A 26,904-nucleotide genomic window follows, 5' to 3' on the forward strand; every position below is an offset into this window, starting at 1 on the left:
ACCCACTATCAATAATCCATTCTGAAGCAGCTAGTGTCATACCCTACAGTGCAGTTAGGGGGATAGGCTTCTCAAAGAGAACTGTCAAGCATAAACATTTGACGAGCAAGTGGATTATGAAATCTTAGATCGAGGTTAGGACTGATAGGGCAAGTAGCAAGCGACTCAGGAACAAAATACATAATAAGACCATTTGGGCATTTGATCTTGCACACTACAAGATGTTTAAGGTCCCCAGCAATAGCTTAAGACGCATTTGATTTTCGGCTGGAGACCCTTCCCTGCAAAAAAGAGTTAAGCTTTCTTAGCCACCCACATCTTCAAGGGTGGCTTCGAAGCAATGAGTCTAAGTGCAGCATCTGAGAACTTTGGCTTTGGAGACCTAGCAAATAGTCTTGCAGGTGGACAATAGTACTCATAAGAATAAGCAGAGTAGTTCTTGGTCTTATGAACATGGCGGTTTGATGAAACGCGCTCATATTCATAGGCCTGTGTATGGTTTCCCTGCAAAACATTTGCGTTAGTGCGACTCAGGTGAGTCCTCTGTCTGTATGAAGCCTTTGGACCATATGAAGCCCGTGGTCTGGGGTTTGTCTTCTTCACTTGTGGTGTCATGACGACATACACAGGAAGATTTTCTAGACACTTTTTCGGCACCCACACTTTATTCATAGGTGGCCCATTCCTGCAGTTAGTACCAATATACCTGGCAAACACTTCACCATTCTGATTCTTTAATAGTTTATAGTTTGCATCAAAGGATTCATCAATGACAATGGGATTAGCACAAGTGAAGCCAGATAGGGTGGATGGATCCATTAAAGGTTCCTTTGCAGCAACCCATGTGGTTTTGGGGTACTGCTCAGGTTTCCAGTAAGAGCCATCAGCATTCATTTTCCTTTCGAACCCAACACCCTCTTTCCTAGGGTTTTGGTTTACGATCTGCCTTTTCAGGACATCACATAGTGTCTGATGCCCTTTGAGACTTTTTTACATCCCTATTTCAAGCAATGTCTTCAACCTAGCATTTTCATCAGCAATAGCAGTGGCATCCTCAGCAGAGGGTTTAGTTACCACATCAACAGTTGAAGATATTGCAACAGTAGCAGCAGTAGAACATCCAGCAACAGAAGTAGTGTTGTCACGCTCAATGCATTTAAGAGATGGTAGTTCAAATCCTTCCTGAGCGGAACTGATCTGCTTGGCGCGAAGTGACTCGTTTTCCTTTTGAAGATCTTCATGAGCCTCTCTCAATTTCTCAAGATCTTGCTTCCTTTGAAGATAATCATAGGAAAGCTTTTCATGAGTTGTTGAGAGCGTTTCATGACGACTTTCAAGTTCCTCATACTTAACATGAAGATTTTTTATGTCTTCAATTAAGGACTGAGATCGAGTCATTTCAGCGTCTAACAAGTCATCACTTTTGTCTAACAGTTTTTGAATATGTTCCATAGCTTTCTGTTGTTCAGTTGCAATTTTAGCAAGTGTTTTGTAGCTGGGTTTGGAACCACAATCAGAGTCATCTTCACTGGATGTTTGATAGTGAGTAGTGCGTGAGTTTACCTTGGCAATGTGTGCCATGGAGCAGTAGGTGGGAGCGGATTTGTCCTTGTCATTAGCATCGGCGTCGGTGATGAAGTCATTGTCTTCAATGTTGAAGATGGACTTGGCAACATAGGCTGTAGCCAGACTTGCAACGCCAGAATCGGACTCCTCCTCAGACTCCACCTCCGCCTCCTCAGAAGCAGACTCCTCCTCTGAATCCATTTCCTTGCCAACAAAAGCACGAGCCTTGCCAGATGAGCTCTTCTTGTGTGAGGAAGACTTTGATGAAGACTTGGAAGAAGACTTTGAGTATTTCTTCTTCTTCTTGTCGTCAGAATCATATTCCTTGCTCTTCTTCTTGTTGTTGTTCTCATTGTCCCACTGCGGACACTCAGAGATGTAGTGACCAGGTTTCTTGCACTTGTGGCATGTTCTCTTCTTGTAGTCATGAGCAGAAGCTTCATCATTCCTTGAGCTGGATCATGAGGACTTTCTGAAGCCTTTCTTCTTGGTGAATTTCTGGAACTTCTTCACAAGCATAGCAAGCTTCTTTCCAATGTCTTCAGGATCATCAGAACTGCAATCAGATTCTTCTTCAGATGAGGAAACATCTTTTGCCTTCAAAGCACGAGTTTGCCCATAGTTGGGACCGTAGATGTCTCTTTTCTTAGAAAGCTGAAACTCATGTGTGTTGAGCCTTTCAAGTATGTCAGACGGATCGAGTGTCTTGAAGTCAGGGCGTTCTTGAATCATCAGGGCTAGGGTGTCAAACAAGCTGTCAAGTGATCTCAGGAGTGTCTTGACGACTTCATGCTTGGTGATCTCAGTAGCGCCGAGGGCTTGAAGCTCATTTGTGATGTCAGTGAGTCAATCAAATGTGAGCTGAATATTCTCATTGTCGTTTCTCTTGAAGCGGTTGCGAAGGACACTGATTCTTTGATCTCTTTGGGTTGAGACGCCTTCGTTGACCTTAGAGAGCCAGTCCCAGACTAGCTTGGATGTTTCCAGAGCACCCACACAGCCATACTGTCCTTTGGTCAGATGACCACAGATGATGTTCTTGGCAGTGGAATCCAGTTTGTCGGATTTCGGGTTCCGGCAGACCCTTGAGGTTCGAACACTGGGTGCGCACGGAGATTTCGCCTCCTACCTACTTGCGCCCCTCCGCCTCGCTAAGATCTGAGCTATGGAAAGAACAACACGAGAGACATAGGGTTTATACTGGTTCGGGCCACCGTTGTGGTCTAATACCCTACTCCAGTGTGTGGTGTGGTGGATTGCCTCTTGGGCTGATGATGATGAACAATATAAGGAAGAACAGCCTCGCGAGGGGCTGTTCTTGGCGGGGGGGATGAACTGCTGGGAGGAGTTCAGTCACCCTTCTCTCTCTCTCTCTTCTCGATTGTCCCCCCACCTCTCGTGGGTGGCTGGTCCTATTTATTGAGGCCCTGGTCCTCTTCCCAAATATCGAGCGGGAAGGGAGCCAACAATGGCGGGCTAATTTGAAGGGGGACAGCTAGTACCAGCTATCCTGACAAAAGTAGTCTTCGCCTGCACAAAGCTCTGGTGGTGATGTTGTCTTGGGCTCCACAATGACCTCTGTCTTGCAGTCCTCCTGGTCTTGGTCTTGTTGCACCGAAATGGCAACCTTTGCCTGATGCCTCGGTACTCCGCGGCTGCGCTTGCCCCCTTTGCACCAAAGGGGAAAGGAGGACACTGCGCGGGCTGGCACCCGCCTGGCGCCCTTGGTCGTCATGGCTTGCATCACGGGCACCTCATGAGGTACCCCGCCTTGATCTCTCCACCTCCTCGCGAGCCATCCTGACGAGGCCGTGCCTGAGGAAGCTCCATGTCGTCTGCCCCGCGAGGGTCTTGGGTCTGTGTTGGTGAAGATGGGTCGTGCTGGGCCCCCCTTTGAGCCACGCCGCAGGCCGCAGGCAGGCAAGTCTGGGGACCCCCGTTCCCAAAACACCGACAGTAGCCCCCGGACAGAAGGCGCGCCCGGGCTTGGCCGTGCAGGGAGGCGAAAGGGCAAGAGCGAAGCGCTGTAGGCCCTAATAGCCTGTGGTCTTGGGCGCCGCGTGGTGGTTGATTGGACATGGGCGTCTCTACTTCCCCATGGCGCCTCGGCAACTGCACGGATTGGACAAGTCCCTGCATGCAAAGCGGGTCATAATTACCTGCGATCGTGGGGGCCATCGGTTGGCCCTCGCCAGCTATAAGTACGGATCGGCGCGCGCCCTTCTAGTTCATCTCCCCTTGCTTCTCCTTCTTCATGGCCCCGTCGAGGAGGTTCTCGGCCGCAGAGAAGGGGAAGGCTCACAAGGTTGAGCCTGCCTCTCCCCCCGCCCAGGCGCGGCCGAGGGCGCCCTCGCAAGCATCCTGTGGCCACCACGGCAGCTCCCCGCGGCCGTGGAGACGATTTCCAGCACAGCGACGGGTGGATTGCTGCGGCCGGGGGGCGCGCTCTGGCGGCGCGTCCCCCTAGGCCGCGCTTTCGCGCTACTGAGGTGCTGCCGGAGTTCGTCGTGTGGTCAGCGGAGCCGACTAGCACCCAGCTTCCACTTCCTCGCTTCCTCCTCGGTGAGCTCCCGGCCGACGCCTCGGGCGGCCTCTAGCTTCAGGCCGACGGCTGCTGCAGTCGGGCCTCATGGGCTTCACTGGAGGTCTCCGCGGCCGGGAGCCTGGCCCTGGCCCGCGGTTGGCAGACGTTTGCCCGCGCGCATGGCCTGAGCCGTCGGTGCACCCTGCACTTCAAGTTCGACGGCGATGCCACCCTCTACGTGAGGGTGTTTGGGGAAGATGGTCGCCGCGCAGGGTGCTGCACCGAGGGCGACGACCGCAGCCGGGAACCCAGCTCCGGCGATGATGGAGAGGGCAGCGCTCGCGTGGCTGGCGGCGCTCAGGGTTCCCCAAGCTTCTCCGGTTCTTCTTCAGGTGGTGACTCTTCTAGCGGTGGCCGCGGTCAGCCTCCACGCCGTCGTATCTGCTTGGGAGGTGGTAGCGTGTCCGCCCGCCGTCGTGCCCTGGTGAAGCGCGAGAGAGAGTCTGCCTGAGCCCCGGAGGCAGCTTGGGTCTTCCCTGCGGGCCGGTGTGAGGCGAGCTGCGCCTGATTTGTTCTTTCTTTTCCTTTTTCCTGCGTAAAAAGACAGTAGTGTGGAGCCCCGCGGGGGCGTGTTTGGGTTATTGCTGTTAATCATTGTTTTGCTTCCGTTATCATACCTTCCGGCTACGTGCCCGCGCGTGGATAGTTCCGGGCCCCAGCCATGGGGGGGGGCGACCGACCCAGGCCCTGTGTTCGTGTCGCGGTGCCCGTGGGGCACGGACTGGAGGGGTGCTCCTGTAATGGGCCCAGGTCGCGAACCCTTTGAACGACTAGGATAGGAACACTCGCGAGGGTGCTCGGCTACCCCCCCCCCCCTCGCAAGGCCTTGCATAAGAGAAATCAAGGAAGGAGAGTGAAAAGTCGAAGAACCACAAGCCAAAGATGGCAACAACTTCAATAAAACTTCGAATGAGAAGGAACAAGCCAACTGCGGAAAGCAAATGAAAAGCCGCGTCCGGCACCTAATCTAGTCTTCGACATCTTCTCACCAGCGCGGAGCTAAGTGCTTCCACTGGGAGTGGGAGGGAGCCCCAGGGCCTGAGGCCGGCACTCCTGAGACTCCGGGGCGTGTACAACCCCAACTCATTATTACGTGAGAGTGTCACGGCCGGCGAGCTTCATAGGCGTTGGCCTTCTTCACAAGCTCCGGGCCTTTTCCAAAACGCGACGGCTTCAGAGGCATTCGCCTTCTTCACAGGCTCTGGGCTTTTCCAAAACGCGACAGCTTCACAGGCATTCGCCTTCTTCACAGGCTCTGGGCCTTTTCCAAAACGCGACAGCTTCACAGGCATTCGCCTTCTTCACAGGCTCCGGGCCTTTTCCAACACGCAACAGCTTCACAGGCATTCGCCTTCTTCACAGACTCCGGGCCTTTTCCAAAACACGACAGCTTCACAGGCATTCGCCTTCTTCACAGGCTTCGAGCCTTTTCCAAAACGCGGCAGCTTCACAGGCATTCGCCTTCTTCACAGGCTCCGGGCCTTTTCCAACACGCGACAGCTTCACAGGCATTCGCCTTCTTCACAGGCTCTGGGCCTTTTCCAAAACGCGACAGCTTCACAGGCATTCGCCTTCTTCACAGGCTCTGGGCCTTTTTAGGGGTAGAACCTCCGGAGGTGCTGGATGTTCCATGCGTTCTGGACCGGCACCCCCTCCTGAGTCTCCAAGCGCGCGGAGCTGGGCCTGGAAACACGAACAACTTTGAACAGGCCCTCCCACATGGGAGAGAGCTTGTGCAGCCCCTCCCTGGAGAGAACCCGCCTGAGCACGAGGTCTCCTACCTCAAGAGTTCTGGGGCGGATGTTGCGGCAGTGATATCGCCGCATTGCTTGTTGGTACCTCGCCGCTCGCAGCGCGGCTTCTCGGCGACGTTCCTCCCCCAGCACGAGGTCCATCCCCCGCATGGCGTCCTGCTGCGCCTCGTCGAACACCAGGACCCACGCGGAGCGATGTCTGACCTCGTGAGGGAGGACCGCTTCGGCTCCGTAGACCAGGAAGAACGGGGTCTCTCCAGTCGGCTTGGTCGCGGTTGTGCAGATGGACCACAACACGGATTGAAGGTCGTCGTACCAACCTCTGCCGCAGGCCTCCAGCTTCTTCTTGAACGTCCTAGTCTTGAGGCCCCTCAGGACCTCTGTGTTGGCTCGCTCGGCCTGGCCGTTGCTTCGGGGGTGCGCCACCGAAGCGTAGCATATCTGCGTTCCAAGGTTAGCACAGTATGTTTTGAAGAGGTTACTGGTGAACTGCGAACCGTTGTCCGTGATGATGCGGTTCGGCACCCCGAACCGGCTCACGATGCCCTTGATGAACTTGACCACGGAACCCGCGGGAATGGTGCGGACAGCCTCTACTTCAGCCCACTTGGTGAACTTGTCCACGGCGATGTAGAGGTAGCAGTAGCCCCCTGGTGCCCGAGGAAACGGGCCCAAGATGTCCAGCCCCCAGACTGCGAATGGCCACGAAAGGGGTATAGTCTGCAGGCCTCCTGCTGGCTGATGGATCTGCTTGGCGTGGAACTGGCAGGCCTCACAAGCTTTCACTAATTCGACGACGTCATTGAGCGCGGTGGGCCAATAAAACCCACTGCGGAATGCCTTGCTGACGAGGGTCCATGATGATGAATGATGTCCACAGTCTCCGCCGTGTATATCTTCCAGCAGTTCCTTCCCTTGCTCCCTGGAGATGCAGCGCAGGGATACATCGTTTGGTTGCTTCCGGTAGATCTCTCCATCCTTGATGCAGTATGCCGTGGCCTGGCGTGCCACTCGCTCCGCTTCCTCCTCCTTCTCCGGCAGGGTCCCTTGTGTTATGTAACTCCGGAGCTCCGTGATCCAGCATCCCTCCTGAGGTTCCATCGTCAGGAGCAGGCGTGCTCCTGAGGCCGGGCCACAGGCCGGAGCTCCCCTGGCAGGTGGCTGGGGGAGCTCCTCCCGAGGCTGAGCCGTGTTTGACATTGACGGCAGGGCTGAGGGCTTGAAGAGCTGCTCCTCGAAAACGCCAGGCTCCTGAGGTAACCGTTTGGACGCTCCTTTGGCGATGTCGTCGGCCTCCTGATTGGTGCCACGGGGCACATGCTACAACTCCAACCCATAGAACCGCTTCTCCATCCTGCGGACCTCCGCAAGGTAGGCTTCCATGTGCTCATCTTTCGGCTCGTACACCTTGTTGGAGAAATTGACAAGGAGCTGCGAATCGCCCTTGATGGTGAGGCGTTTCACTCCCAGGGCCGCTGCGGCCTTCAAGCCCACTATTAAACCTTCATACTCCGCTATGTTGTTGGAGACCTTTTCACCTTGCTGGAAACAGAGTTGCACAGCGTAGTAGAGCTTGTCCTGAGTGGGCGATATAAGCATCGCCCCAGCCCCAGTGCCATGCCTGGAGAATGCCCCATCGAAGTACATGACCCAGCCTTCTGGCGCCTCACTTCCCGGGGAGAGGGACCGATCCTCGTCTGCCTCGAGGCCTGGTGCCTCCGTCCATTCTGCCACAAAATCCGCCAACGCTGCTCCCTTGATGACTCTGGTCATGCTGAATTCGAGCTGAAACGCTTGCAGTTCTATGTTCCACTCAGCGATCCTTCCAGCTGAGTTAGGGCTCCTGAGCACTCTCTCCAGGGGGTATGACGAGAGGACCTTGATGGGTGACCCTGAAAGTAGTGCCGCAGCTTGCGCGAGGCCACCAGTAGCGCGAGGAGGAGTTTCTGAGGCATGGGGTACCGTGCCCATGCATCCCGCAACACCGTGCTGACGAAGTACACTAGGTGCGCAACGAGGTTGGGTGCGTCAGTGCTGGCGGCTCCCTTCGGAGACCATGGCGCCTCTTGAGGCGATGAGGCCTCCTGAGACTGGCCGTCTGGGCGAGGGGCCTCTTCCGCCTCTGGTGCACTCCTCTGCGGCGATTGATCCTCCTCAGCCGCGGTGGCGGTTTCTGTGGGCCTTCCTTATTCCTGTTCTGCCTTGTCCCGGGCTGCTGCCGCGGTTTTGATTCGACGCTCCTCTCTAACTGCCACCAGGGCTGTGCTGGCGGAGTAGGGAGTGGCGGCGAGGTAAAGCACCAGGGGCTGTTGAGGGCACGGAGCCACCATGACCAGTGGGCTGGTCAGGTATCTCTTGAGATCCTGGAACGCCTTGTCGGCCTCTTCAGTCCACTCAAAGGTCCCCTTCTTCTTCATTAGCTGGAAGAAGGGCAGCGCTCGTTCCCCCAACTTGGAGATGAAGCGCCCTAGCGTGGTCACGCGCCCCGTGAGCTTCTGCATTTCTCTAAGGGTCTTTGGCGGGCTCATGTCTTCCACTGCCTTGACCTTTTCCGGGTTAGCCTCGATGCCTCGGTGGGACACGAGGAAACCCAAGAGCTTGCCCGAGGGGACTCCGAACACACACTTCTCTGGGTTGAGCCGTAGGTTCACTGCGTTGAGTCTCGAGAAGGTTTCCTCTAGGTCTTGTATCAAGGTCCTGGCCTCCCGAGACTTTACCACAATGTCATCGACGTAAGCTTCAACATTCTTCCCGAGCTGCGGGCCCAAGGTGATGTGCATCAGCCGCTGAAAGGTCGCCCCTGCGTTACGCAGCCCGAATGGCATGCATGTGTAGTAGTACACCCCACACATGGTTAGGAAGGTTGTCTTTTAGACGTCTTCTACTGCCACCTTGATCTGGTGATACCCATAGAAGGCATCCAAGAAGCATAGCAGGTCGCATTCCGCGGTGGAATCGACGATCTGGTCGATGCGGGGGAGCGGGAATGGATCTTGCGGGCATGCTTTGTTGAGGTTGGTGAAGTCGACACACATGCGCTCCTTCCCTCCCTTCTTTGGCACGACGACAGGGTTGGCCAACCAATCTGGGTATCGGACCTCGCGAATGACCCCAGCGGCTTCTAATTTGCGGGTCTCTTGGACGATGAAGGCCTGCTTTTCTGTGGACTGCCGCCTGGCCTTCTGCTTCATAGGGCGCACGTTGGGGCACACGTTGAGGTGATGCTCGATTACACTCCTAGGGATCCCTGCTAACTGGTCAGGCTCCCAAGCGAATACCTTCTTGTTTGCGCGCAGGAACCCGACCAGGGCCTCCTCCTGCTCGGGTTCGAGGTTGGCGCCTATGGTGAGAGCGGCGTTGGTGGACTCGTCCTCATCGACGGGTATCTGCTTGGTTTCTTCCTTGTCTTGGGTGAACAACTGTTTCTTCTTGGCGGGCGCAACCCCCTTGGGCTCGGGGGTCTCCAAGTCTGCGGGCTGTGCCGACACCGCCGTCTTGAAGGCGAGCTTGAGCACCCACAGCGCGTCTCCGGTGTCCCCGTGCACGGTGAGGACACCACTGCTCCCGGGCATCTTCATGAGGTTGTACGCCGGGTGCATCGCGGCCATGAACTGGGCCAGCGCTGGGTAGCCGAGGAAGGCGTTGTAGGGGAGGCCGATGGGGGCGATGTCGAAGTCGACCAGCTCCGTGTGGAAGTTCTTGTAGGTGCCGAAGGTTACTGGGAGCCGGATGTGTCCCAAGGAGCTGGATGATCCGCCCCCAACGCCTGAGAAGGGTCGGCTGGGTTGCAGCCATTCTAGGGGTATGCAGAGGAGGTTGAAGGCCTCGACCGAGAGCACGCTGAGGCCCGCACCGCCATCGATGAGAGTTCTGGTGACGGCCACCTGGCAGATGGTGGGGGTGCACAGCATGGGGAGCGCACCCGAGCAGGCCGAGTTGGAGGGGTGGTCCTCCGAGCTGAAGGTCAGGCCGGTCTCGGGCGCCGCCCGGTCCGGGAGAGCCCCCTACCGCGTGGAAGAGGCGCTGACCCGGCGGATGAACGGCTTGACGTGGTGACTTGTAGGCGGCGCCTGCGAGCCGCCCAGGAGGGCCGCGACGACTGGGGGTGTTGGTGTAGCGCGATGGGCGGGGAAGAGGCTGTGGGGCTCTTCCCGAGAGGCCACAGAGGCTGCCGGCAGGTGGAGCAGCCATGTGCGCGGAGCGCCGGTGAGGGCCATGGGGAGCTAGTTGGCCACGGCCCTATCGTCACCTCCGGCTTCGAGGAGGGCCTCCTCGCTCGCCAGCAAGAAGGCCAGCGGATCTATCGCGCCGCCGTAGCGCGGCGGCGTCGTCGGCTTGAACTTGTCCGGCCACCGTACCCATTGCAGGGCTGGGGCCAGGGCCCGGAGCCCCCTGGCCCCCGTGCTAGCGCCGGCGGCCGGAGCGGGCGACACGCTACTCATCGCGAGGCAGGCCGTGGCGGTGGCGGAAGAGAAAACTCCGGCGCTCCCCTACCTGGCGCGCCAAATGTCGGATTTCGGGTTCCGGCAGACCCTTGAGGTTCGAACACTGGGGTGCGCGCGGAGATTTTGCCTCCTACCTACTTGCGCCCCTCCGCCTCGCTAAGATCTGAGCTATGGAAAGAACAACACGAGAGACATAGGGTTTATACTGGTTCGGGCCACCGTTGTGGTGTAATACCCTACTCCAGTGTGTGGTGTGGTGGATTGCCTCTTGGGCTAATGATGATGAACAATACAAGGAAGAACAGCCTCACGAGGGGCTCTTCTTGGCGGGGGGGATGAACTGCTGGGAGGAGTTCAGTCACCCTTCTCTCTCTCTCTTCTCGATTGTCCCCACCCCCACCTCTCGTGGGTGGCTGGTCCTATTTATAGAGACCCTGGTCCTCTTCCCAAATATCGAGCGGGAAGGGAGCCAACAATGGTGGGCTAATTTGAAGGGGGACAGCTAGTACCAGCTATCCTGACAAAAGTAGTCTTCTCCTGCACAAAGCTCTGGTGGTGACGCTGTCTTGGGATCCACAATGACCTCCGTCTTGCAGTCCTCCTGGTCTTGGTCTTGTTGCACCGAAATGGCAACCTTTGCCTGATGCCTCAGTACTCCACAGCTACGCTTGCCACCTTTGCACCAAAGGGGAAAGGAGGACACTGCGCGGGCTGGCACCCGCCTGGCGCCCTTGGTCGTCATGGCTTGCGTCACGGGCACCTCATGAGGTACCCCGCCTTGATCTCTCCACCTCCTCGCGAGCCAGCCTGACGAGGCCGTGCCTGAGGAAGCTCCGTGTCGTCTGCCTCGCGAGGCTTGGCCCCTCGCGAGGTTCTTGGGTCTGTGTTGGTGAAGATGGGCCGTGCTGTGCCCCCCCTTTGAGCCACGCCGCAGGCCGCAGGCAGGCAAGTCTGGGGACCCCCGTTCCTAGAACGCCGACACAGCTGAACGAACTTCTTGACATCAGCAGTGGTGACACCTTCACCAGCCTTGGGGACGCCATTCTTGATGACATACCAGAGGTCGACATCAATGGCTGCCAGATGCATGCGCATCTTATTCTTCTAGTAGGGATATTCAGTTCCATCGAAGACTGGGCACACAGCGGAGACTTTGATTATCCCTGCAGTCGACATAGCTAAAACTCCAGGTGGTTAAACCGAATCACACAGAACAAGGGAGTACCTGGCTCTGATACCAATTGAAAATGCTAGTGATCGACTAGAGGGGGGTGAATAGGCGATTTTTATGAAAGTCTTCAAAACATGGAAGTTTCGAAGACAAACGATAGAAATAAACCTATTACCATGCAGCGGAAGGTAGACTACACTAAGCAAGCCATAGTCAAGTATTCAATGAAATGAAAGCACAAAGACTAATAGCAGCTAGGCAGTATAGATCAGGATGGAAGATAGTATGAAGCCAATCAGAACAAGTAGTCACACAGAGAAGACAAATAGATAATGCAAACATGCAATGACTTCACAAGGACCAATCTGCAAATAAAGAGATGGGAAGGATAGAACCAGTGGCTCGTTGAAGACAATGATTTGTTGGACCAGTTCCAGTTGCTGTGACAACTGTACGTCTGGTTAGGGAGGCTGAGATTCAACTCAGAAGACCGCGTCTTCACCTTATTCCCCTTGAGCTAAGGACACCCAGTCCTCGCCCAATTACTCTGGTAAGTCTTCAAGGTAGACTTCCAAACCTTCACAGACTTTGTTCACCGGCGATCCACAATGACTATTGGATGCTCAGAACGTGAAGCCTAACCGGCTGGAGGATTCATAGTCCTCAAGTGTAATAAGTCTTCAGATCACACAGACAAGAAGATTTAAGTGATGCCTAACACTCTTTGGTTCTGGGTGTTTAGGGATTTGTCCTCGCAAGGATTTCTCTCTCAAAGGCTTCGAGGTCGGTTGCTTTCAAACGACAAAAGTCGTGCACTAACTCTGAGCAGCCAACCAATTTATGGTGTAGGGGGTGGGCTATTTATAGCCACTAGGCAACCTGACCTGATTTGTCCGAAATGACCCTAGGTCACTAAGGAACTGACACGTGTTCCAACGGTCAGATTTCAAACACACATGGCAACTTTACTTGAGCTACAAGTAAAGCTGACTTATCGAGCTCTGGATAAGATTTGCTCTCATTGTCTTCGCTCGAAGACATAGGATTTTGGTTAAGCATCACTTCAGTCATTCTGACTGGTTTACTTGGACCCCACTTAACAGTATGGTGGTTCCGATGACTCAACAAAGAAGAAAAAGAACGACGAAACAACTAAGTCCTCGCGCTCCATAGTCTTCACGCGATGTCTTCTCTTGTCATAGTCTTCAATGTGAATGTCTTCACATACCACCTTTGACTTCGATGTCTTCACACATTTTTAGGGGTCATCTTTGGTAGGAAAACCGAATCAATGAGGGACTTCTACCTGTGTTATCCTACAATTCTCACAAACACATTAGTCCCTCGACCAGGTTTGTCGTCAATACTCCAGAACCAACTAGGTGTGGCACTAGATGCACTTACACATAGTCCTATCAACATACAAATAACGCTATGGTGTGATCCACGCGCGCGCTCATATGATGGGCACCAAAGGACAGCAACATAACCACAAGCAAATTAAATCAATCATATCAATTCACCAATTACCTATAGGACAACGAAAATCTAGTCAGAAATCATAGGATGGCAACACATCATTGTATAATAATATGAAGCATAAAGCACCATGTTCAAGTAGAGGGTACAGCGGGTTGCGGGAGAGTGGAACATTGTATAAATATGGGGGAAGGTGATGAAGATGTTTGTGAAGATGACAGAGGTGTTGGTGCAGATTGCGGTGACGATGATGGCCCCGGCGGCGTTCCGGCGCCACCAGGAGAGAGGGGGAGAGAGCCCCCCTTCTACTTCTTCTTCCTTGACCTTCTCCCTATATAGGACAAGGGTTTCCCCTATGGTGCATGGCCTCCATGGTGGAGGAGGGGCGAGAGGCCCTCCGAGATTTATGTCTCTCAGTCCCTCTTTGTTTCTGCATTTCAGATTCTGGCCTTTCACCGTTTCTTACATTCCCGAAGATCCGTAACTCCGATTGGACTGAAATTTGAACACGATTTCTATCCGAATATTAGATTTCTTGCGGAGAAAGAAGGGCACCAACCGCCTTACAGAGTGGCCTCGAGGGCCCAGGGCGCGCCTGACCCCCTGGGGCGCGCCCATGTCTCGTGGCCCCCTCGGGCATCGCCTCGCGTTGATTCTTCTTCCCAAAAATCACATATATTCCAAAAAAAAATCTGTGTCAGTGTTTATCCCTTTGGACTCCGTTTGATATGGATTTCCTACAAAACAAAAAACATGCAACAAACAGGAACTTGCACTGGGCACTGGATCAATATGTTTGTCCCAAAAATAGTATAAAAAGTTGCCAAAAGTATATAAAAGTTGTAGAATATTGGCATGGAACAATCAAAAAGTATAAATACGATGGAGACGTATCAGCATCCCCAAGGTTAATTCCTTCTTGTCCTCGAGTAGGTAAATGATAAAAAAGATAATTTTTGATGTGGAATGCTACCTAGCATAATCTTGATCATGTAATCTAATCATGGCATGAATATTAAGACACGAGTGATTCAAAGAAATAGCCTATCATTTGACATTAAGACAATAATACTTCAAGCATACTAATAAAGCAATGTCTTTTCAAAATGACATGGCCAAAGAAAGTTATCCCTACAAAATCATATGGTCTGGCTATGCTCCATCTTCACCACACAAAGCATTCAAATCATGCACAACACCGATGACAAGCCAAGCAATTGTTTCATACTTTTGACGTTCTCAAACCTTTTCAACTTTCACGCAACACATGAGCATGAGCCATGGAAATAGCACTATAGGTGGAATAGAATATGATGGTGGAGGTTGTGTGGAGAAGACAAAAAGGAGAAAGTCTCACATCGACACGGCTAATCAACGGGCTATGGAGATGCCCATCAATTGATGTCAATGCGAGGAGTAGGGATTGCCATGCAACGGATGCACTAAGAGCTATAAGTGTACTAAAGCTCAAACTGAAACTAAGTGGGTGTGCATCCAACTTGCTTGCTCATGAAAACCTAGGGCACTTGAGGAAGCCCATCGTTGGAATATACAAGGCAAGTTCTATAATGAAAATTCCCACTAGTATATGAAAGTGATAACTCAAGAGACTCTATATGAAGAACATGGTGCTACTCTGAAGCACAAGTGTGGTAAAAGGATAGTAACATTGTCCCTTCTCTCTTTTCTCTCATTTTTTTTTATTTTTTCCTCCTTTTTTTCTTTTTTTGTTGGCTTCTTTGGCCTCTCTCTCTCTCTCTTTTTGGGGGGTTCTTTGGCCACTTTTATTTTGATAACCTCACATGAGACAATGTTCTAATAATGATGATCACCACACTTTTATTTACTTACAACTCAATATTACAACTCGATACTAGAACAAAGATATGACTTCATATGAATGTCTCCGGCGGTGTACAGGGATGTGCAATGATCTAGCGTAGCAATGACATCAAAAAATGGACAAGCCATGAAAACATCATGCTAGCTATCTTAGGATCATGCAATGCAATATGCCAATAAATGCTCAAGTCATGTATATGATGATGATGGAAGTTGCCTAGCAATATATCTCGGAGTGGTTATGGAAATGCCATAATAGGTAGGTATGGTGGCTGTTTTGAGGAAGATATAAGGAGGCTTATGTGTGATAGAGCGTATCATATCACGGGGTTTGGATGCACTGGCGAAGTTTGCACCGACTCTCAAGGTGAGAAAGGGCAATGCACGATACCGAAGAGGCTAGCAATGATGGAAGGGTGAGAGTGCGTATAATCCATGGACTCAACATTAGTCATAAAGAACACACATACTTATTGCAAAAATCTATTAGTCATCAAAACAAAGTACTAAGCGCATGCTCCTAGGGGGATAGATTGGTAGGAAAAGACCATCACTCGTCCCCGACCGCCACTCATAAGGAAGACAATCAATAAATACCTCATGCTCCAACTTCGTTACATAACGGTTCACCATACGTGCATGCTATGGGAATCACAAACTTCAACACAAGTATTTCTACAATCCACAACCACCCACTAGCATGACTCTAATATCACCATCTTTATATCGCAAAGCTATTGCAAGGAATCAAACATATCATATTCAGTGATCTATAAGTTTTATGTAGGATTTTATGACTAACCATGTGAGTGACCAATTCCTATCATCTCTCTAAATAGATATAAGTGAATCAAGAGAGTTTAATTATTTCTACAAAAGATACGCCCATGCTCTAACAAATATAAGTGAAGCAAAAGAGCATTCTACAAATGGCGGTTTTCTATGTGAAGAGAAATAGGCAATCCAAACTTTAAATGATATAAGTGAAGCACATCAAGCATTCTATAAAGACATACTCAAAAGATATAAGTGAAGTGCAATGAGCATTCTATAAATCAACCATGGACTATCTCATACCAGCATGGTGCATCAAATAAAAGTGAAAACTAAATGCAAAAGATGCTCCAAGATTTGCACATATCGCATGAACGGAACGAATCCAAAAACATACCGATACTTGTTGAAGAAAGATGGGATGCCTTCCGGGGCATCCCCAAACTTGAGCTCTTGCCTCTCCTCCTTCTCCTCACATCAAGCCCTCCTCGATCTTCGAACACTTCATCCACACAAAACTCAATAGAAAGCTCGATAAGACCCATTAGTATAATAAAGCAAATCACTACTCTAAGTACTATTGCAAACCAATTCATATTTTTTTTATTTTAGCTACTGTAATATAACTTTTCCATGGCTTTATCCACTGATAGAAATCGATAGTTCCATCAAAACAAGCAAACTATGCATCAAAAACAGAATCTGTCTTAAACAGGACACATTATAGTAATCTGAACATTCACCATACTTTTGGTACTCCAAGAATTCTGAAACAATTAGGAAAAAATAAAAATTTGTATAGAAAGACAGTGCAAAAGGTTTCAGAACCATTTGATGTTGTAGTAAAATATTTAAAATCGTGCACTACAGCCAAAGTTTCTGTCTTGCACCGCACAACCCAACAAGCAATGTAAACATCCTAAAGGCAAATCTTGGCACATTATTTTTGTTTTTAAAATTTATAAAAGCACACAACAGAAATGAATTACTCTCTAAAACTTCCGGGTTGTCTCCCTGGCAGCGCTTTCTTTAATGCCATTAAGCTCAGCATATAGTGCTCAAGTAATGGATCCATCCGGATCCCAAGGTATATCAAAGCCAATTTTAATTAACAATGATTTGTGATTTAGTAGTGAGCACAAAGTAACATATATCATGCAAAAACAAAGTGTAACTCTCTTCCTATGCATCGGCATGTCATAAAAGAACAATTCATGCACACATAGTAAAGGCCCATGCATAGTATAAATAGTTTCTTGCAATCTTATCATATTGGAAACATGGAGAGGCAGAGATGTAGTTCCTCTCTCATAATAATTGCAAGTAGGAGCAGCATGCACATGCACATTATATCTATCAAAATCATCATGTGTAGTAGTAAAACACAACCCATCAATATAATCCTTAATAAGGGCAAACTTCTCCGATATAGTGTAGTCAGGAGAATTCAAAAAGATAATAGGACTATCATGCGTGGGTGCAATAGCAACAATTTCATGTTTAACATAAGGAACTATAGCAAGTTCATCTCCATAAGCATAATTCATATTGGCATCTTGGCCACAAGCATAGCAAGCATCATCAAAAAGGGATATTTCAAAAGAATCAATGGGATCATAACAATCATCCTTCGGTAAGCACGAAGGGAAATTAAACAATGTATGAGTCGAAGAGTTGCTCTCATTAGAAGGTGGGCACGGGTAGCTAATCCGCTCTTCCTCCTTTTGTTCTTCGCTCTCCTCATCATATTTTTCATCCAATGAGCCCATAGTTTCATCAATTCCTTCTTCCATAGACTCCTGCAAAATATTAGTCTCTGAAAGTGCAACTATCCCTAGGTGGTTTTGGTAATTCCTAACAACATATAGCTCATTAAGCTAATGCTACTTCAAGATTAATATCTCAGGAAAGCTCAATGATTGGCATGGCATGGATGAGAAAAGTGGACCCCTAAAAATGTTAAGGACAAAGGATTGGCTCAAGCTCAAAGCTCAAGACTCTACATTTTCTATTTTTAGTGATCCAACATCACATTGAGTCTATAGGAAAAGCCAATATTATCAAGGAGGGATGAGGTGTTGCTTAATGAGGATCTTACTCAAAATGCTTAGTGATATGCTCCAAAACCCTCAACTACTTTCTCACATCCACATATGACCTAAACCAAAAGTCAAACTCGGCCCCACCGATTATTTCTATCTGGCGCCACCGAGTTTCAAATGTCATAGCCACTGCCACAAACCCTAGGAAAATCGGTCTCACCAATAGCGATCTCGGTCTCACCGAGATGGGGTTGTAATCTCTCTGTTTCCCTTCGTAACATTTCGGTCTCACCGAGATGAGCTATCGGTCCCACCGAGATTGCAATGTAAACTCTCTGTTTTCCCTTCGTAATGTTTCGGTCTCACCGAAATGAGCGATCGGTCCCACCGAGTTTACCTGACCAACTCTCTGGTTAGCTTATTACCAAAATCGGTCTCACCGAGTTTGTGTAATCGGTCTCACCGATATTACGTTATGCCCTAACCCTAATCGTATCGGTCCTACCGAGTTGCATGTCAGGCCCACCAAAAATCCTAACGGTCACTAGCTTTGCTGAACCGGTCCCACCGAGTTTGGGATGTTATGTGTAACGGTTAGATTTTGTGTGGAGGCTATATATACCCCTCCACCTCCTCTTCATTCGTGGAGAGAGCCATCAGAACAAACCTACACTTCGAACCTATATTTTCTGAGAGAGAACCACCTACGCTTGTGTTGAGACCAAGATATTCCATTCCTACCATATGAATCTTGATCTCTAGCCTTCCCCAAGTTGCTTTCCACTCAAATCTTCTTTCCACCAAATCCATATCCTGTGAGAGAGAGTTGAGTGTTGGCGAGACTATCATTTGAAGCACAAGAGCAAGGAGTTCATCATCAACACACCATTTGTTACTTCTTGGAGAGTGGTGTCTCCTAGATTGGCTAGGTGTCACTTGGGAGCCTCCGACAAGATTGTGGAGTTGAACCAAGGAGTTTGTAAGGGCAAGGAGATCGCCTACTTCGTGAAGATCTACCGCTAGTGAGGCAAGTCCTTCGTGGGCGATGGCCATGGTGGGATAGACAAGGTTGCTTCTTCGTGGACCATTCGTGGGTGGAGCCCTCCGTGGACTCGTGCAACCGTTACCCTTCACGGGTTGAAGTCTCCATCAATGTGGACGTACGATAGCACCACCTATCGGAACCATGACAAAACATTTGTGTCTCCAATTTCATTTTAATTCTCCAAACCCTTCCCTTTACATTCTTCAAGTTGCATGCTTTACTTTTCGCTGCTCATATAATCTTTGCATGCTTGCTTGAATTGTGTTTACATTGCTTCACTTGTTAAAATTTGCTAAAATCTGCCAAGAACTAAAATTGGGAAAAGGCTAGATTTTTATTTTTTTCAAGTAGTCTAATCACCCCCCCTCTAGACATACTTTCGATCCTACAAGTGGTATCAGAGCTTTGGTCTCCATTTTCCTTGATTTTCATAGCTTTTGGAAGTCATAGCCTTGGTTTCACAACCTAGGAGAGTATGGAGTCTAGCGAGGGAAATTACCACCGTAGAGGTCCTTACTTTGATGGTACTAATTTTGCTAGTTGGAAGCATAAGATGAAAATGCATATTCTTGGACATAACCCCACCGTTTGGGCTATTTTGTGTGTTGGCTTGCAAGGTGAATTCTTTGATGGGAGAGAACCAAATCATGAAGCTACTGCGGAAGAGTTGAAGATGCTGCAATACAATGCTCAAGCTTGTGATATCCTCTTCAATGGATTGTGCCCCGAAGAATTCAACAAAATCAGCCGTCTTGAGAATGCAAAGGAAATTTGGGATACTTTGATTGATATGCACGAAGGTACCGATTCCGTCAAGGAATCCAAGTTGGATGTGCTTCAAAGTCAACTTGACAAGTTCAAAATGAAGGATGGAGAAGGTGTCGCTGAAATGTACTCTAGGCTTGCTCTTATCACAAATGAGATTGCCGGCTTAGGAAGTGAAGAGATGACCGACAAATTCATCATCAAGAAGATCCTAAGAGCCTTGGATGGAAAATACGATACCGTATGCACATTGATCCAAATGATGCCAAATTACAAAGATCTCAAGCCAATGGAAGTCATTGGAAGAATTGTTGCTCATGAGATGTCACTCAAGGATAAGGAGGAGCTCCATAACAAGTCAAGTGGTGCTTACAAAGCCTCATGTGAAGCTCCCACATCATCAAGTGAGAAACAAACCTTTAATGAAGAATTGAGCCTAATGGTGAAGAACTTCAACAAGTTCTACTAGAATAGAAGCAAAGAGAGAAGTTCCAAGTCAAGGTCCTACAATGACAAAAGATCTTCTAGTCGAGAGCGAAACTGCTACAATTGTGGAAGACCCAGACACTACTCAAATGAGTGTACGGCTCGCCACAAGAGAAGAGAAGATTCTCCCAAAAGAAGAAGTAGAAGAGAAGAATCACCATCAAGGGAGAGAAGGAGTAGGGATGATCGTTATGAACGAAGACCCTCCCAGAGAAGCAAGGATTTGGAAAGGAAGGACAAGTCATAAAGGAGCTACACAAAACGAAGACATCTAGCTCATGTTGGTGAATGGGTATCCGGCTCTGACTCCGACAATGACTCCGAGAGAAGCTATCACTCCGACTCTGAATATACTCAACATGAAGGTGTTGCCGGTCTAGAACTTGTGTCAACCAACTCCTAAGACATATTTGATTCACCAAATGAAGGAATTGGAAGATTCTTCATGGCTAAAGGCCCAAATGTATCACACCCCGAGTATGTTGATTTTAATAGTGATGAAGATGACTTGTTAGGTGATGATGATTTACTTTTTGACAACTCTAGTGATGAATACTATGATGAAACGTCAATTAATCATGCTAATCAAGATGAAACGAATGAAAATGATAAGGAGAAGATTGAGTCTCTAACTAAAGAACTAAACACTCTTAAGTTAGCTCATGAAACTATCTTAGGAGATCATCGAGAACTTTTAAGGACTCATGAGAAATTACGTTTTGAGAAGCTCAATCTTGAGCAAGAGCATGAGTTCTTAAAGGAAATCAATGATGATCTTCGCAAGAAAAGTTCTTCTTACATTGCCAAGCATTTACTCTTATCCACTTACATGCCTCATGTCAAGTCTAGTAACAAGAACAAGAAGGATTCTTCTTCTAGTAGTAACAATAATCATGCTAAATCCAATATTGTTGCTTCTAGTAGTTCTCTTGATTCCACTAATGATTCTCTTAGCCAGGTTACACATGAGCAAGAAAATAGCTTATTGATGGGAAGCATAAAGAAAGGTGTTTACATGAGCCTTGCCGGGAGTAAGCAATTTGAGGAAATTGTACGCAAGCAAGGAAGGCACCGGAAGAATCAGGGTATTGGTTTTAAACGAAAGTTCAATGCCAATGGAGTTGAGTGGGAAGAAGATCAATACCCCAAGACGAAGTTTGTTCCTCAACAAGAGAAGTATGATCCTACTTCTTTCAAGGGGACACAAGCTCAAGATGTTCTTCCACCACAAGACCACAAGGAAAAAGGCAAGGACAAGCTCCAAGAGGAAATTGATGCATTTGAAGAAGCTCCTAAGGCCTTGGTCAGGTGGGTTCCCAAGACTACATCTAGTTCCACTTCATCAAGTACAACTACAACTCCGAGGATTCCCATCAAGATGGTGTGGATCCCGAAGAAGAAGAACTAGAGAATTCTTGAGGATGACTCCGCCAACATACTTCACTCTTATCATTTTTGCAAGAACAAGTGCAATCAACTTCCACATCTTGCACTAGTTCAAGGAGTCACAAATCCTCTTCTTGGTAAGACAAGGGACAAGGTAACCTAATGCTTTCATGGACATCATATTGTGTGTGCATCACTCTATGTCTATGGATATTCTTGTTTGTTCCTTGTGGGACTAACCCGTGTAGGTATTGAAAGTGCAACTCACTCCAAAGGACAGCTCCGAATGATCTACATCAACTTAAAGCATCCACATCTTCAACACCTACATGAAGTCATCATCAACAAAACCCAAGGTTAGTTCATCCCTCTTAGGGGGTATATCACATCTAGGGGGAGCTTTGCTCTAACAATTGAGTTAAAGCAACTCTAATGGTGTGAACACAACAACGCTTTATGTAAAAGTGGTAACCCCACTTGTGCTTAAACGATGAGTATGACCTATGATCAAATGTTCTCAATTGACGCCTAAGTCAATATACTCATATATAGATGACCTAGTCATCCCCAATTGCTTGATAGATGCTAGAATTGTTTGTGCATGCTTTGCCACATATTTCATTTGTCATTTTATTGTGTGAGCATGTTGGTTGCATAATTTACTCATTCAAGGACATCCACTTGTTGTTTTGATTGATTGGTTTCCTTTTCTTTTGGCCAAGTGGATGGACAAGAATGCCTAAGAACCTTCTCTAGCTATCTATGCTTTTCTCGTCTCAAACTCTATTCATGCTGCATCACAAAGTTTGATCAAGTCAGATTCGAACCACTCTGTGTGAGGAGCACTCGGAGTCCCCGATTTGTCATAGACTTAAACCTCCAAAATTTCTTTGTGTGTTTCGGTCTGACCGGTTCATCCATTTCAGTCATACCGAGATCACTAAGTTGATCTAGGTTTTCAATCTCGGTGCAACTGATTTGAACTTTTCGGTCACACCGAGTTTTAGTAACTGCTTGCAGTTATGAATCTCGGTGCCTCTCAGTTGTTCCACTCGGTCACCGACAGGGTCAGGCTATATATATCCACGGGTCAAATTTTGGAAAACTTTCCGAACCTCCTCACCCACGCTTAGCCTGCTCTGCCTCCCTGGGTCTCCGAATCATCCTCCTCGTCGCCAGCCGCCTCCTGTCGCTGGTCTCCACCGCCATCAACGGGATCGTCTCCGCTGTTGCCGCCGTAGCAAGTTCATCGGCGAACTAGGGTATGGACTTGAACTTTGTGCTGTTCTAACTCCGATTCCCCAGCACATTGCTTTGCCATGTATCTTGCCATGATTGAGATTGTTCTATCCATCGAAAACACTCCTTAGTTTAGTTGTGAATTGAAAATTTAGGGTTAGGTTTCTGCAAAACCATCTTGGACCGACCGAGTTGATGAAATCGGTTCCACCCATTTGGCTCAAGCCATTGCACATGTGATTCTCGGTCTAACCGAGAATTGCAAATCGGTGTGACCGAGTTCAGCACTTTGTGAAACCCTAGCAGTCTCGGTGCCACCGACCTGTGACTCGGTCTGACCGAGTTCACTAGTTTAGGTTCCAAAAGCTGCTTCGGTATCACCGAGTTTGCAAATTGGTAGATTCGAAATGCTTTCTATGGAAAACTAAAACTAAGTTTTTAATTCATTCTTTTGCAAAAATCTCTGTACTTTGTGATGCTCATCCACTCTACCTCATCTATAATCCATTCACAGGGTCTGCTGTCAGTGTTTGCATCATGTCAGATCAGAGTGACAGTCACAACAAGTCCGAGGAGCAGGTTCACTTGAGTGGGGGCACTAGTCCCTCTAGCAGCTCAGATGATGGCAGCAGGAGCACACCCAGCAATCTGCCGAAGGCTGCCACAAGGGCCAGCAAGAAAAGAACCTCAGAGTCAGAGGATGAGGACTATGTGGCTGAGGAAGAAGAAACCACCTCAAAGAGGAAAGTCCTGAAGAAGGAATATGGCACAGCTGCTGCCACCAAGCCAGGGATGAAGCAAAAGGTTCCTGCCAAGAGAGCTCCAATGTCTAAAGCCAGAGCATCCACTCAAGAGACTTTGGGATCTGCACCCAAAGAGCAGGTTGTGGAAGAAAAGAAAAGGAAAGAGAGGGTCAAGAAGAGCATTGCCAGAGTGCTTGGGAGATCTTCAATCATGAAAGACACTGAAGAAGAGGAAGAGGGTGTTGCACCAACACCTAAAGCTCAGAAGCTTATGGGAGATGCCATAAGATCAGGGGCTGCTTCATCTAAGCCCAAAGAAACTTCTAAGCCAGCTACTCCAAAACCCAAAACTGCACCCAAGAGGAGCACCAGGAACATCCCAGCAGCAGAGAAGAACAAGGCCCCAATGCCTGAAGCTGCAATGGAAGAAGAAGATGATTCTGTTGTCTTGAGGAAATTGAAGCCAAAAATTCCAGATCATAATGATGCTCATCCAGTAGCTGAGAACATGAAGATAAGGAAGGATTCAGGATTGAGGCTATGGAGAGAGTCAGATCCATATGCCACCAGGAGAAGGACTATTGTGGACTACAGGTTCCATACAAAGGAACAACAGGACTTCTATGAGACCATCTGGCTTGACAAGAAGCCAATAGTGTGTGGCATGAGATGGGTTGATTGGAAATTCATTGAGGAAAATGAGGATCACTTCCCTGGTGTTTATGACAGCTTCAAGGCTTGTGGAGTTGATGAGTTTGTGGCTCAGAAGCTCACAAAATGGAATGATGAGCTCATCATGCAGTTCTACTCCACAACTCACTTCTACCCAGATGGAAGGATTGTCTAGATGTCTGAAGGCACTAGGTACCAGTCAATAGTTGCAGAATGGGCTAAGTTGATAAATGCCCCAGAAGAGAGTGAAGATGACTTGGATGTCTATGCCAAGAGGAAGAAGGATCACAACACGATGGCACACATGTACAAGGAGATCCCAGATGCTGCTCTTGAGACACACAAGTTTGGATCTGTACATTACCTTCTGTCAGGCTTGCCAACTATCAACTGGATCCTCAGGCACACTCTCTTGCCAAAGTCAGGTGATCACAAGATGATCAGAGGCCATGCAATTAACTTGCTTCACATCTTTGATGTCCCACAGAAATTCAAAGTCATGAGCCTAATAGTGGAAACAATAAAGAGGACAGCTGCAGATCAGAAGAGGAGTTGTGGATATGCCCCACAGATTCAGGAGCTGATTAACTCCAAGATGGGCACTAGCACATATCTTCTGGACAAGGAGCACCTGCCCATCTACCCAGACTTTGAGGACAACACTTTGGTGATGGATGAAAATGAACCATCTTCTGTGCACGCACAAGCCATGAAGGAGAAGGCAAAGGCTAAAAAGGCTGCAAGGATGCCAACTACTGAAGAAGCATCTCAGTATCTTCTGAAGAGCAAGCAAGATTAGCTTGGCTACTTGATTGCCTCCACTCCGAGGATTGAGAAGGGACTGGTCACCCTGACTCAAAACCAAGAGATCTTGGAGAGGATCGTGGAGCAGAAGTTCTATGACTTAGACGTGAAGGTCACTGAGATCTAGTCAGTCGTTGAGAAACTTCAGGATGAAGTGGAGGAGAAGAAGGGCAAGACAACCACTGATGCTTTTGCTAGAGTGCCCAGAGGTCAGAGGTCTGCTGTAGTGCCTATTCCAGACACCAGAGCTACTTCATCTGCACCAGCTACAGCTTCAGTGCCACCGGCTCCAGCACCTACTCCACCAGCTCCATTTACATCGACTGATGCCTTCATTCTTGGAGTTCTGTCTACACCACCACCTGAAGACCAAGCCTGAGTGTCGATCTAGCACTATGCATTTTTATGAACTTTTTGGTAACTTGTTGCCAAAGGGGGAGAAAATGTATAGATCATAGGCTTCGAGAGAGAGCATTGCTTTTTATTCTCTCTTTTTGTTTGGTGGTTAAACTTCGTTTATTTGCTTGGTTGAGATACTTTATACTTTGTGCTTGCTTAGATGATCATATGTTTGATCATATGCTACCTTAATGCTTGTTGGATGACATTATCCTTTTATAAGATGATTCACTTTGCTTGGTGATGAGTGCATGTATTTTAATTATTATCATTTTGAGCGCTCCACCAAGATGTATGTGACATGGAAGAGTAACCCATGATCCTAACTCTTTGTGCATTTGCAGTCCAAAGCAAATCTTAAACTATGCACAAATTTAGGGGGAGCTCTTGCTTTTCACATACTTCTCAAAGCGACAATTTTTTTCACTCTTATTATCATTTGTCAAAGCTTTGATCTATATGTTGTCATCAATTACCAAAATGGGGGAGATTGAAAGTGCAACTATCCCTAGGTGGTTTTGGTTATTCCTAACAACATATAGCTCATCCAGCCAATGCTACTTCAAGATTATATCTCAGGAAAGCTCAATGATTGGCATGGCATGGATGAGAAAAGTGGACCCCTCAAAATGCTAAGGACAAAGGATTGGCTCAAGCTCAAAGCTCAAGACTCTACATTTTCTATTTTAGTAATCCAAGATCACATTGAGTCTATAGGAAAAGCCAATACTATCAAGGAGGGTGAGGTGTTGCTTAATGAGGATCTTGCTCAAAATGCTTAGTGATATGCTCCAAAACCCTCAACTACTTTCTCACATCCACATATGACCTAAACAAAAAGTCAAACTTGGCCCCACCGATTATTTCTATCCGGCGCCACCGAGTTTCAAATGTCATAGCCACTGCCGCAAACCCTAGGCAAATCGGTCTCATCGAGATGGGGTTGTAATCTCTCTGTTTCCCTTCGTAACATTTCGGTCTCACCGAGATGAGCGATCGGTCCCACCGAGATTGCAATGTAAACTCTCTGTTTTCCCTTCGTAACGTTTCGGTCTCACCGAAATGAGCGAACGGTCCCACCGAGTTTACCTGACCAACTCTCTGATTAGCTTATTACAAAAATCGGTCTCACCGAGATTACATTATGCCCTAACCCTAATCATATCGGTCCTACCGAGTTGCATGTCGGTCCCACTGAAAACCCTAACGGACACTAGCTTTGCTGAATTAGTCCGACCGAGTTGAACCATTCGGTCCCACAGAGTTTGGGAAGTTATGTGTAACGGTTAGATTTTGTGTGGAGGCTATATATACCCCCCACCTCCTCTTCATTCGTGGAGAGAGCCATCAGAACAAACCTACACTTCCAACCTATATTTTCTGAGAGAGAACCACCTACACTTGTGTTGAGACCAAGATATTCCATTCCTACCATATGAATCTTGATCTCTAGCCTTCCCCAAGTTGCTTTCCACTCAAATCTTCTTTCCACCAAATCCATATCCTGTGAGAGAGAGTTGAGTGTTGGGGAGACTATCATTTGAAGCACAAGAGCAAGGAGTTCATCATCAACACACCATTTGTTACTTCTTGGAGAGTGGTGTCTCCTAGATTGGCTAGGTGTCACTTGGGAGCCTCCGACAAGATTGTGGAGTTGAACCAAGGAGTTTGTAAGGGCAAGGAGATCGCCTACTTCGTGAAGATCTAC

The sequence above is a fragment of the Triticum urartu genome, chromosome 1 (assembly GCF_003073215.2).
Source record: "Triticum urartu cultivar G1812 chromosome 1, Tu2.1, whole genome shotgun sequence".
NCBI classification, from domain to species: domain Eukaryota; kingdom Viridiplantae; phylum Streptophyta; class Magnoliopsida; order Poales; family Poaceae; genus Triticum; species Triticum urartu.